General features: G+C 38.2%; 1 non-coding gene across 1 annotated transcript; it reads left to right on the top strand.

Annotated features, from left to right (window-relative positions):
* The first annotated feature begins 5,232 nt into the window (after positions 1-5,232).
* On the top strand, positions 5,233-5,340 carry LOC112724416 (small nucleolar RNA R71). Its single transcript, XR_003163579.1, has one exon. It is a non-coding gene; the product is annotated as a small nucleolar RNA R71 (small nucleolar RNA).
* The last annotated feature ends 5,553 nt before the right edge of the window (positions 5,341-10,893 follow it).

Genomic DNA, 10,893 nt, shown 5'->3' with positions numbered 1-10,893 from the left:
GGAAAGTGTATAAATAGGATAGAATTCAATTTGTTTTGGAGAGCTTTTTTTTGGGGAGCTTTTTTTGGAGAGTTTTCTTTTAGAGCTTTCCTTTTAGAATTTTCATAAGAGTTTTCGGAGAGCTTTTGGAACGGGGGTGAACTTTAATTTCTTGCTTTCATTGCTTTTAATTTCATTTTACTTTTGTCTTGGATCTTGGATTGGAGAATTGAAGAAATTCTGTTTCAATCTCAATCTTGGATCTCTCTGTTTCCTTTACTGTTAATTGAATTAGCATTTCTGTTTCTGTTACTTGATCTTCATCTCTTTTCTTTGCAATTTACAATTTCCTTGCTATTGTTCTTGTTGGATCTAGGAAGGCATTGAGATCTAGACTTGGTTTTCTAGTCTCTGGGTCCTGAGATCTAAATTCTCATTTCAATTCTCTGTTTAATGCTTTCATTGTTCATTTACTTTGCTGTTATAAGATCCGGTTCAATCCCAGCTCCCTTTTCCTCTTCTGTTTGATGCAATTTAGTTTTCCCTTGTTTAAATTCTGCAAATCCTCATCCCAATCCCCTTTACTTTTCAAGCAATTTACATTTCTTGCACTTTAAGTTTCTGTCATTTAATTTCTTGTCCTTTAAGTTTCAGCAATTTACTTTCCCGCTCTCTTTAATTTCATGCAATTTACATTCTGCAAATCACAAATCACCCAACCAACACTTGATTCGCTTGACTAAATCAACCACTAAACTAAAATTGCTCAATCCTTCAATCCCTGTGGGATCGACCTCACTCCCGTGAGTTTTTATTACTTGATACGACCCGGTACACTTGCCGGTTAGTTTTGGGTGTTTTGGTAGAAATTCGTTTCTCACCAAAATATCTCATCATATACCAGGTGAAAGGGGCTCATCCCAATGGGTGTCTTGTACGCTGTTCTATATGCCCAGAGTGCATCTTGTAGCCTGGCACTCCAGTCCTTCCTATGAGGTTTTACTATCTTCTCCAGAATACGTTTAATCTCTCTGTTAGAGACTTCTCCTTGCCCATTGGTCTGGGGATGATAAGCTGTTGCTACTTTGTGAATTATCCCATGCTTTTTCAGTAATCCTGTTAGTCTCCTGTTACAAAAGTGGGTTCCTTGATCGCTCACGATTGCTCGTGGTGATCCAAAACGACAGATAATATGGTTTCTAACAAAGGAAACAACAGTGTTAGTATCATCAGTACGGGTAGGAATTGCTTCCACCCATTTAGAAACATAATCTACAACTAACAGTATATAAGGGTAACCATTAGAATTTGGAAATTGACCCATGAAGTCGATGCCCCAAACATAAAAAATTTCACAGAAAAGCATAATCTGTAGAGGCATCTCATCCCTCTTGGATATATTACCAAACCTTTGGCATGGGGAACAAGATTTACAAAAATTCAGCAGCGTCTTTAAAAAGAGTAGGCCACTAGAATCCACAGTCTAGAATTTTTCTAGCTGTTCTTTGAGGGCCAAAATGTCCTCCACTCTCAGATGAGTGGCAAGCCTCTAAAATAGACTGGAATTCTGATTGAGGCACACACCGTCTAATTACCTGGTCAGCACCACACCTCCATAAATATGGATCATCCCATATATAATATTTGGACTCACTTTTCAGCTTGTCTCTCTGATACTTAGTAAAATTTGGAGAAAAAGTGTGGCTAACTAGATAATTAGCTACAGGTGCATACCAAGGAACTACTTCAGATACTGCTTGTAAGTTATCAAATGGGAAATTATCATTTATAGGAGCGGAGTCATCCTTAATGTGCTCAAGGCGACTCAAGTGGTCTGCCACTAAATTTTGGTTACCACTCCTATCCTTAATTTCTAAATCAAATTCTTGCAGCAGCAGTATTCAACGTATTAGCCTTGGTTCGGACTCCTTTTTAGCTAATAAATATTTTAGAGCTGCATGGTCTGAGTACACTACTACCTTAGTACTAAGTAAATAGGCTCGGAATTTATCCAGAGCAAAAATAATAGCAAGAAGCTCTTTTTCAGTAGTAGTATAATTAGACTGAGCAGCATTTAAGGTCTTAGATGCATAAGCAATTACAAAAGGGTCCTTACCTTCGCGCTGAGCCAACGCTGCTCCTACTGCATGGTTGGAAGCATCACACATGATTTCAAATGGCTGGCTCCAGTCAGGTCCTCTCACAATTGGAGCTTGAGTCAGGGCGATCTTTAGCTTATCAAATGCTTGCATACAGCTCTCACTGAACTCGAACTCAATATCTTTCTGCAGCAATCTGGATAAAGGCAGTGCTACCTTAATGAAGTCCTTAATAAATCTCCTGTAAAAACCTGCGTGGCCAAGGAACGAACGGACTTCCCTCACGGAGGAGGGGTAAGGTAAACTAGAAATAACATCCACATTTGCTGGATCTACAGAAATGCCAGTATTAGACACCACATGTCCTAGTACAATTCCTTGTTTGACTATAAAGTGACATTTTTCAAAATTTAATACAAGGTTTGTACTAACACACCTGTCTAATACTCTAGATAAACTATCCAAGCAAAGGCTAAATGAATCACCATATATGCTGAAATCATCCATAAAAACCTCCATATAGTTCTCAATAAGATCAGAGAAAAGACTCATCATGCATCTTTGGAAAGTAGCTGATGCATTGCATAAGCCAAAGGGCATTCTCTTATAAGTATAAGTTCCAAAGGGACATGTAAAAGTAGTCTTTTCCTGATCTTCAGGAGCTATATGAATTTGAAAGTACCCTGTATAGCCATCTAAAAAACAATAATGAGATTTACCTGACAGGCGATCAAGCATCTGATCAATAAATGGCAAGGGGTAATGATCCTTGCGAGTAGCTTGGTTGAGACGCCTATAGTCAATGCAAAATCTCCATGAATTCTGCACTCTAGTTGTTAGAAGCTCTCCATGCTCATTCTTTATTGTTGTGACTCCAGACTTCTTGGGCACTACTTGTACTGGGCTGACCCATTCACTATCTGAAATCGGGTAAATGATATCTGCTTTAAGTAGCCTGGTCACTTCCTTCTTGACAACTTCTAAGATGGTGGGATTCAATCTTCTTTGTGGCTGACGGACAGGCTTTGCTCCCTCTTCTAAGAATATTCTATGTTCACAAACTTGGGGGCTGATGCCTACTATATCCGCCAAGCTCCATCCAATTACTTTCTTATGTTTTCTCAGCACACTGAGTAGTTTTTCTTGTTGAGAAGTGAGTTTCCTTGCAATGATGACTGAGAACTTCTACTTGTCCTCAAGGTAAGCATACTTGAGGTATGGAGGAAGGGGCTTTAACTCTAATTTCTTCTCATAGCTAGGCTCTGGATCATCTGGGGCGGGTGATAATGGTAAAGTCTTCTCATTGTTTTCAAAAAGTGTCCCCACACTTGGACCTTGCTCCATATACTTCTCTTCTAATTCTTCCTGGTGAACTTCAGCTACAGTTTCATCAATAATGTTGCACTGAAAGATAGAATAATTTTCCGGAGGATGCTTCATAGCTTCATTTAAACTGAAACTCACTATTCTTCCATCTATCTCAAAAGAGTAAGTTCCTAAGAATGCATCCAGTTTAAACTTTGAAGTCTTCAGAAAGGGTCTTCCAAGCAGGATTGATGATGGTCTTCCTGAGTCATTAGGGGGCATTTCCAGGATGTAGAAATCAATGGAAAATGTAAGCCCCTTAATGCTCACTAATACATCTTCAGCAATTCCAACTACTGTAATAATGCTTTTATCTGCTAACACAAAACGAGCTGCCGACCTTTTTAAGGGAGGGAGCCTCAAAGTATCATATATAGACAAAGGCATTATACTGACACATGCTCCTAAATCGCACATACAGTCAGAAAATATCATACCTCCAATGGTACAGCTAACCATACATGGACCTGGATCACTATATTTTTCAGGTATACCCTCCATTAAAGCAGATATAGAACTACCTAAAAGAATAATTTCTAATTCATTAATCTTATCTTTATGTATGCACAAATCCTTTAGAAACTTTGCATATTTAGGTACTTGTTGAATAACATCAAAAAGGGGAATAGTTACCTCGACCTTTTTGAATATTTCTACCATTTTGGGATCAAGTTCCATATGCTTTTTGGGCTTCCTTGCAAGTTGCGGAAATGAGATAGGATGGGCGTGATTTGCAGCTTCAGCATCCCTTGGGGCTTCATTCTGTGGTTGAGCTTCTTCTTCTTCAACTATGTCTTGTATGTCCTCTTCTTCTTGAGCATCTTCCACTTCCACCACATCCTCTGCTGGCACGTTTTCTGGTGGGTTTGGCTCCTCATGGTTCCTCTCCGTAATGTGGTTCCAGACCTCAAAGTGATGGCGTTGATGCCACCTTTGGGATTAGGCAGTGGTTGAGAAGAAATTCCATTAGAGCTTGAAGGTTGATGTGTGGAATTAAGTGAGGAATCCATCCGGGAGACGAGAGCTTGTAAAGTGGCAGTCAAGCCATTTGGACTAGAGTTCAGCTGCACATGCATGTCTTGTTATCCTTGCACAAGAGAACGGAGCATCTCGTCATTTGATGAGGAATTAGAATTGCTGGGGTCCTTGTGATTGTCTTAGGTGAGGTGTCCTGTAAGGTTGGTTTTGATTCTGCTGTCTGTTGTTATTATTGTTATTCCACCTCTGGTTTCCATTATTGCCTCTGCCTCCTCTGTTAAAGTTATCCCTCCAGCCATGGGTAGAATTATCTCTCCAGCCTTGGTTGGAGTTGTCCTGCCATCCATGGTTATTGTTGCCACCTTGTTGATTGTATCCTTGATTCGGGCGGTCATAGAAGTTATGAGTGGCTGCCACAGTGTTGTCTTCCTGGAACTGCGGGCATTCATCAGTATAATGACTATAATCAGCACAGATCCCGCATACTCTTTGTGGAACCAACTGTTGGCTTTGTTGTGATGAAGGCTGAGCTTGTTATGCCTGTTGTCTGCATCTGTTTCAGTAGGTTGGTCATTTCACATATACTCTGTGTCAGAGCAGTAGTTTCTTTGCTAGAGGAAATCTCCGCAACAGCTTTGGGGTTGCGCCTCTGTCTGTGATTCCTAGTGGACTCAGCTAAGTCACTGATCAGTTGCCATGCTTCATCTGCGGTTTTGTACTTTTTCAAAGAACCATTACTGGCACCTTCCAGTGTAGTCTAATCCTGGGGGTTCATGCCTTGAGTGAAGTAGCTGATCAATACTAGTTTACCAATCATGTGATGGGGACATGCGTCCAGGAGATTGTTGAAGCGCTCCCAATATTCATAGAAAGTCTCTGATTCACCTTGAACAATGCAGGAGATCTCTTTTCTCAGTCTATCTGTGAGTTCAACTGGGAAGTATTTTTCCAAAAATTCTCTCCTGAGTGTATCCCAGTTGGTAACAGTTGCTTCAGGTTGGGAGTAGTACCACTCCCTTGCCTTTCCCTCAAGAGAAAACGGAAAAACGGTTAACAGAATAGAAGTTTCATTTGCACCATGACGCCTAACAGTAGAACAGGCTGTCTGGAAATCCCTAAGGTGCTTGATAAGCTCTTGAGCAGGTAAGCCATGAAACTTGGGCATCAAGTTGATCAGTGCGGTTTTTAGTTCAAAATCTGCAGCTGTAGTCGGGTGATGCACTTGATACGACTGCAGTGTAAAATCTGAGGCTCCTGCCTCCTGGAGAGTAATCCTCCTAGGTGCTGCCATGTTTCCTGCACGTAAATCAACTGGATCAGTAGTAAATGAGCTTGTCTCGCTCTCAGATGGCGGTTCAGATTCGCCCTCAGATGAGACTGGTGAATTGATAATAATCACTTCACCACCCTCAGAGGCTAACCGATGTCGAGTTCGTCTAATATGTGAAAGAGTTCTTTCAATTTCAGGATCAAATGAGACTAAACTCGGATCAGGCAATGAACGCGTCATTCAATGAGAAAGACATGTAACTCATGGTAACAAAAATAAAAATAAAATATGCAAATAAAAATAAAATATACACACTAATTAATAATTTAGCACACTATTGCAACTCCCCGGCAACGGCACCAAAAATTGATGTAGCGACAGAAGTTAACCAATTTAGAGAATTCAATTAAGAGGACAGCGTTTCACGTATAGCTCTTAACTGGCTAAGATCTGCCTCACCAATTTAAAAAAGGATTGTCACAAATTTTAGAAATAAAATACTGGGAGTATGAGTCCCAGGTCGTCTCCCAATGAGTTGCAGGAAAGAGTGCTATTTTATTAACTAGGGGTTTTCAGAAAAATTGAGTTTTGATAACGAGTAATTAAAATGATTAAAAATTAAGACAATAAAAATAAACTAAGAATAGTTATTGATACTCTGAATAAAAGGCCTTGACTGGGGGAATAATTAAATGGAATTTCTATCCTTGTTGGAATCTTCTCAAGTGTAGTGTAGTGTAGTGTAAAAAGGTTGTTGTTCTCACTCGGTTACCCCTTACTAAATAAGGAAAAGTATGCTGATTAAACTAACTCTTACCCTCAATTCCTAGTCCTCTCCCTTAGGGAGGTCTAGTGTTAGTAGATATGGAATTAGCTAACAACGTCCAATTTCCACTAAGCACTTGAGCATTCCAACTCAAGTATCTCCTTTTAATCAACCCCATGTCAAGTAGAAATTTTACTCCATTGAAATGAAAGAAATAATCATAAAAATATGAGAAGACATAATTAAATAAAATAAAATAGAGAATTAAAATTAATTAAAATAAAAATAACTTCGTATATTAATAAATTCAAAACGCAACATGATTATCTGAACAGAGTTAATGAGTAACTAATTAAAAATAAGGGAGTAAAGAAACAAACTAAAGTAATGTCTTCAACGGAGGTAATGGCTCTTCAACATCCACAATTCAAAGCAAAAGCATAAACTATCAATGTAACACTAATCTAGATTCAGATCTAAAACTAAGAGTAATCCTAATGTGATGAATCTGAATGTGTATGGATGCGTCCTCGAGTTTTTGCATGTTCCCTAGGTTTATTCTGTGTTTCTGGGCCAAAAATTGGGTCAAAATGTAGCCCGAAATCGCCCCCAGCAAATTCTGTTATTTCTGCAGATCGCGCAGGTCACGCGTACGCGTCATCCACGCGTTCGCGTCATTCAGCATTTTTCCTTGCCACGCGTTCGCGTCGTTCACGCGTTCACGTCATTTGTGCAGACTCCAATCCACGCGTTTGCGTCAGGCACGCATCCGCGTCGTTGCGAATTCTCCATTTCGCGCGTTCGCGTGGCCATGCGCTCGCGTTATTTCTCGTTGGTCATCTCCTTAGTTTCTTGTGTTCCTTCCATTTCTGCATGCCTCCTTTCCGATTTCCAAATCATTCGTACCTTATGAAGCCTGAAACACTTAACACACGGATCACGACATCGAATGGGATAAAGAAGAATTAAAATACATAATTAAAAGTATCTAGGAAGCAAGTTTTCAATCATAGCACAAAATCAAGAAGAAAAATGTAAAACCATGCAATTAGTATGAATAAGTGTATGAAAGATTGATAAAATCCACTCAATTGAGCACAAGATAAACCATAAAATATTGGTTTATCACACGCACACCCCTGTACGGATGCACACACTCTGTTTCTCAAATTTAACTTTGTTTTCAACTATTTCACCTTCCCAACAAGATTGTAAGCTTCTATAACACCATTTTAAGGCTTTTGGGCTTAATTTTGGGTATGAGAACATGGGAAATAAACTAATGGTTTTAGTTGATGATTTTTATGAAAATTAGAAAACAGAGGATTAGGTCTCGGGTGTACTGAGAATGGTTTGACGGTATGTGAAGGATGATTGATATATAAGATGAGAAATAAGGAACTATTGAGTTTGGAACTTAAATGTGAATTTACAGTGGTTGAGATGAGTCGAGGACTCAGAATGAGATGATGGATCCATGTATACTGAAAATATTTTCTGAAAAACCACTAAAGTACTGATTTGTACTGAGATTATGAGATGCTATGCGCCCGGCAGGGACGGTGGCTAATCCCGCCTGTCGAGGTAGCGGCGGCAGTGTAAGGACGGTAGTTAATCCTACTTATGTTGAGATGTGAGGTCTGAGGCAAGAGTATCCCGCTCGCATCCCTTCGGATCAATAGAGCGTGCAGGCGCAAAATCCTGGACAGTGATCCGAGAACTATATCTCGGGGGTTCCCATTGATGATTCCGAAGGGCGACATCTCCATGGAGATATGTCGGGTTGGCAATTGAACCGACAATGTGATATCACAGCCAATAGGACAGGCATTCATCATATGCATTTTCTATCTATTTGTATGCTTTGATTACTTGTAATGGTTTGCCTATTTGTATAACATGCCTATTTGCTATTTGAAATATCTGCCTTACATGACAATAATTGTGTTTTACTTGCATTGTAATTAATTGTGAATTCTACTGGGATTGAGGAGGTTCAGAAGGCGGTGGCGATGGGATCGCATGGAGGATAGGTTGGTGAAGGCTGTGGGACAGCGGTGTTTGGTTAGAATAGAAATCCCCTAAGATAGATTACCCAGTTTACTTATGTTAAGATTTATATAATTATGCTTATTTGTTTTAGTATGCCTAAGATGAGATCTTGTGATGGATATGAAGTCTAGGATTGTCTTTGGCATCCCGGGGTCTTATATCCTACATCACTGGGCACTGTTACAATACTGAGAACCTTCGGTTCTCATACCATATTTTCTGTTGTGTTTTTCAGATGCAGGTCGCAACCCACCTCGGTGAGTTGTTTTGGATGGTGACAGAAGCGGAGGATCCGGATACCTCTTGGGTCTTTTTGATTTATTTTTTCTATACATCTCTCACTTTTGTATTTTGTTTTGCCTAGAGGCTTGTATTGAGAGAACAAAACTTGTATAAGCTGTTTTTACTGTCTGGTTTCATGTACGGTCTGTATATGACTAGCCGGCTTAAACTCCGTGAGCCGTGGTTAGATTCTTTTGGATATACTACTATTATATTTGCTGTATCTTGTCCATATCTTGTGCTTTAAGTTAGTAGCTTTGCTAGTACGTTTGTGCTTTTTAAATCCTGTTTTTGAGCTATATCCTTCATCGGGCTTCTAGATTATAATAATTCTTTCTATATATTATTCGTATAAGTTTAGGATTGTCATAATCTCTGATTAACCTTTGCTTTATGACGCGAGATAAAGCTTAGGCTAATTAGGATGTTACACATTACTTCTCAAAATATTATGATTTCACAAGTTATAATATGCAGGGTAAATCACCTTCATAAACCATTTGCAAACCAATTTTACGTATATCTCCCAAAGTAAAAAAGGCTACGTGCATGTCTCAATTTACATATCTATGTAAATCAAATTTATGAAGTTCAAATTATGTGTTTCCGTAGTAAATCGAATCTATAAGATTCGAATTACTTGGATGCTATCTATGCTACTAAATCGAATGAAGGAGATTCGATTTACAATGAGTTGGATTGCTTCTAAGTGAGTATAAATCGAACCTTACTGCTTCGATTTAGTATGGACCATATAAATCAAAATTTATAGATTCGATTTAGTAGGGGCCGGGTTGACATAATTCGAATTCTTTGAATTCAATTTACTTTCGAATCACAATGTCAAGTAATTTGAATCCTATAGATTCGATTTACTACTTATTACCCTAATTCGAATTCATTAAATTCGATTTATATAGAAATGTAAATGGAGACAACTAGGTAACGTTTTTTGGGTTTGGGTGATTCAGGTAATTTTGGAGTAACTTTGGTTTATCAACATAAATTAACCTAATATGTGATATTAGTTATTGTTATATATATGAAAAATGTGACTTATTTATGCATTGTCTGGATTAGAAGAATTTGTAGGAAAATAAAATACTAGAGAAGAAAATGGATGAAAAAAATTAATTTTTTATTGTTTGGATCAACAAAGAAATTGAATGAAAAACATAAAAGTGTATGTGGAGCTCATGTAAACTTTTTCTCTTTAAAATTATGAAAAGAATTGACGCAGAAGTGCAAACATAGGTAAAAATACAGAGTTACCATTTGAATTATAATTTATATATAATATATAAAAACATTAATATAATTTTACTCTATTATAATTTTTTCTCTTTTTATTTTTTCTTCCATCCAAGAAAAAAAAAAGAATTTCCTTTATTTTATTTCCATTCATTTTTTCTTCATCTAAACAACACACAAAAAATATAATTTTCTTTTCATTTTCTTTCTTCTCATTTTCTTTCTTTCCATTTTCTTTCCTCTTATTTTCCATCTTATATCCAAACAATAGCTTAGTTTTTATCCATTTATCTTCTATTAATATTGTTATAACAAGAATACATGTGACTTTATAAAAATGATATAACCTAAACTTTGATTATCTAAGAATTTTTTGAGTGGCTAGAATAGCTCCACGTCACGAACCAATGAATGCTAACAATAGGGATGATCACAAAAACAATCAAAACAGGTATTTGCAGGGATTACTCGCGTTTTAAGGCTAGATGGGGACTTGTGAAATTCTCACGACTTGCCACGTGAAAATGGATAGGGACTAGGGGTGGCAAACGGGCCGAAACCCATCGAGCTGACCCGCATAACCCACCAAAAAAAATGGATTGGGCTGGAAATTTGAGACCGCCAAACTTAAAAATCCCGCCTACCCCGCACCGCATAATCCATGGACTTTGGCGAGCTTCGGCTAGGCGGGGGCGGGGCAGGCTTCCCCGTTGGGCCAAGCTTTTATTTTGTCAGGGCCATTTTTTTACAAATTTCTATGATGTTATTGATCTATAAGATGATGAAGATGATAATTGAAGATGTTCTAAGTGATATTTTGGATTATGTTTTATGTTTGATTGGTTATAAAC

The sequence above is a fragment of the Arachis hypogaea genome, chromosome 11 (genome assembly GCF_003086295.3).
Source record: "Arachis hypogaea cultivar Tifrunner chromosome 11, arahy.Tifrunner.gnm2.J5K5, whole genome shotgun sequence".
NCBI classification, from domain to species: Eukaryota; Viridiplantae; Streptophyta; class Magnoliopsida; order Fabales; family Fabaceae; genus Arachis; species Arachis hypogaea.
This window is presented reverse-complemented; position numbering and strand designations above follow the sequence as displayed.